Source organism: Arachis ipaensis, chromosome B08 (assembly GCF_000816755.2).
Source record: "Arachis ipaensis cultivar K30076 chromosome B08, Araip1.1, whole genome shotgun sequence".
Taxonomy (NCBI): domain Eukaryota; kingdom Viridiplantae; phylum Streptophyta; class Magnoliopsida; order Fabales; family Fabaceae; genus Arachis; species Arachis ipaensis.
The window spans coordinates 11,844,517-11,847,698 of record NC_029792.2 but is presented as its reverse complement, the minus strand read 5'-3'; the positions used below and the strand labels follow the sequence as shown (position 1 = coordinate 11,847,698).

Genomic DNA, 3,182 nt, shown 5'->3' with positions numbered 1-3,182 from the left:
AAACGATACCATTAATATTTTTTCATAAGTCTTGTTTTTATTTATAGTTAGAAAATAGCAATAAATAAATTTATTTCCTTAATAAATGTTAATTTTATTGTCAAATTCTATATTACCTTTAAAATTTTAGCGTAATTGAGTTTAATTTCTACATTTTGAAATGAATTTACACGAAAAAATTAATGTGTAAATCACATTATTATTACAAAATTACTTTTTTAATATAATTAGTGGTGCTTATTTGAACCATTAAATTTAGCTTCTAATGATATTAAAGTTAACCTATTTTATTATCTTGTGCCTTCAAAGAATTTATACGACTGACATAAAAATATAACAATTGAAAAAAAAATCATTACAATGGGTATATTAATTTTAACAAATATTCTTCTATACTATAAAAAAATACATTTGCCACTTTGAATTGCTACAGGTCAATTTAATTTCTATCCACAGTAGTAGAATGTCTAAATTGAGATATATTCATCAAACAAACAATCAATAAAACACTCATCCATACTTTCTCATTTTGGGTACATTTATATATAAAAGAAATTATACATAAAGAAAAAAAAGAAGAAAAAAAGAGTTGAAATTGAAAGAGCGATAAAAATCACGATTCTTATAATTTTGTGTGGCCATCTATATATAGTAGACAAGACAACTATGATTATCTAATAAAATTAATTTGTATTTATTACACTCAACTTGAATAAGTAAGAAATTATCTTATTTTAATTTAGTCCTTAATTCACATAATTTGAATTTAGCTCAATATATATGATTTGATTTGATTTAATTATTAGTTGAAAATATCTCAATTGCCTATTTTATTCATAGATTTATTATTTTAATGAATAATAAATTAATTAAATTAATTAATTAGTACACACAATAAATTTGGTTTAATAAATTAAAAGAAATAAATTAAAAAATATTAATAGAATATTAAAATAAATATGATATTTAAATATCTAATCAAATCAATTAGTTGATATAGTTAGTTTATCGTAATAACTTGTATTTAATGAGTTAAAAGAAGTAAATCAGAAAACACTCTTAAGTACAGAAATTCAATTTTTATATAATAGAATAGATAGAATAGATTATTATTTTGATCCTCAAAGATTCTATTTTTGACAAAATAAGCATTGAAAGAAAAAAATGATATTTTGAAGTGGTTCAAAAACAAAGGTGGTTTTTCAATATCTTTCTATCTTTCGAAAAAAAAAAAATATATCGGCCAGCTTGTATCCACTTAACAAAAGTGTTTTTCGTCCTTTTCCGTCTTTCTAATTGTCCATAACAAACTATTTCTCTGTGTTTAACAAAACGGCCCTAAAGACGCACCATCGATTGGGCAATCATTTTTTTGTAGATTCTTTTCTTATTTTACTTTTCAGCTTTGGTCCAAAGTTTGAATCAGTAGTACCATGGTCCAATAATGTTTAGCCCAAAAAGAAAATGTGTCTATATCTGAGTTTGTTACTTTGACGTTGATCAAGACCAAAAATGAAGCTTTGAAGTTGACCAAAAACAAAAGAACAGGTAATCAGGTATCACTCTGGAGTTCTACTGAGTTCAGGGTTTCAGACCATAAATGTTCACGAGTCATAGATAATGAGCCAAGAGAATTATGCATCTCATATTCTTAATAGTAAGAAACTTATGCATAATTAATTTTAGTTAAAAACCTATATGCTACAAAGAAAATAGTTAGCCTATTTGTTCTATATTCTTAAATTTAAGAATGAGAAGACAGAAGAAATTAAAATTTATAGAAATCACAATCATCTCAGTCTTATACAAATAGAAAAATATTTAAAGAGTTACTTATTTGAACGGAGAAAATTATGTATCTCATAGCTTCAATTGTCAGAAAATTATGCATAACTAATTTGGTTAAAAAATTAAGTGTTCTCTCGAAAATAGTAAGTTTATTTGTCATTTACCCTTAAGAAGATGAAAGAAATTAAAATTTGTAGATGTCACAATCAACTCAATGTTTATATCGAACAAAAAATAGAAAAAAAAAAAAAAAGGGCAAGAGTTAAGACATCAATCCAAAATCGAAGAATTGCTTACTGGGAAACATGATTCCTAAGCTTGACAACAACATGCATGGCCGAGATTGAAAAGGAGAAAAAAAATATAAATAGCATTGCTTCCTGTCACATAGTTACATAGGAAGACAAAGAAGCAAGTATGGAAGCAATTGAAGTAATGAATGCTAGAAAGAAGCATAGAAGAAGCAACAAAGAACACAAGGACACATAGGAGCATACCATAGACTCACTAAGCAATAAATTCAAGAAACACAGGGAACACAAAAAGTGTTACAAAGGTTGGTAGTAGGTTCTAAGGAAGACAAAGCACACAGAGATAACTCACTTCATCACATATCTAAAATTTCATCAACCACCTTGTGGCTCTACCCATTGAAAAGAAAATGGCACTGAAGAAAATTATTCGCGGTCCATTTGGGAAATGGCTTTACCTTAAACATACCCAATTGTTGAGTCCGTTTCTGCTTTGCTTTCCTCATAATCAGGCTCCGGATCAGTAAAATCATCTTCTATATGGATTTTCTCCTTGTTGTAGCCCTCCACTTCAGCATTTCTTTCATCCCAGTCCTCTGTGTTTTCTCTTCTTCTTCGTCATCTCACAAAAATTCAAATTCAAATTCAAATGTAAGTTTTATATTTTCTATCCAACCACAAAATTGATTATTCTACAAATAAAATAATAATAATAAAAAGATTGTGCTACTGCTGCAAGATATGCATCAACAAAGTAAAAATAATCTTCTCCTCATGTTTGAATCCCAGCTACAATAGATGATCACCTTTGAGAAGATATTTTGTGCTTTACAGAGCTTAGTAACTGCATGTTTGTTTGTTTGATCAATTCTAACAATTCAACCATCCCAAAGAACTTGAAAGGAACTGAAATTGTGTGATTTTGCACTTTTTTTCACTGAAGTTGCACATTAAAAAGCAAGTGCATCTAAAGGCTAAATATTACACGGTACAAATATTTTCTTTTAAAGCAACTAATACTAACCAAGAATGAATTTAAATCTTGAATGTGAGTAAACTTATTATCTAAAGGAACACTCAATTTTGATTTCTACAGATTGTTATGAACAAAATTTGTCCTAGCAAATGTAAGCTGAGATGTAT

General features: G+C 27.3%; 1 long non-coding RNA gene across 1 annotated transcript; it reads right to left on the bottom strand.

Moving 5' to 3' along the window:
• On the bottom strand, positions 2,051–3,176 carry LOC110265705. Its single transcript, XR_002351921.1, has 2 exons — positions 2,846–3,176; positions 2,051–2,652 (listed from the first exon to the last, which is right to left on the bottom strand). It is a non-coding gene; the product is annotated as an uncharacterized LOC110265705 (long non-coding RNA).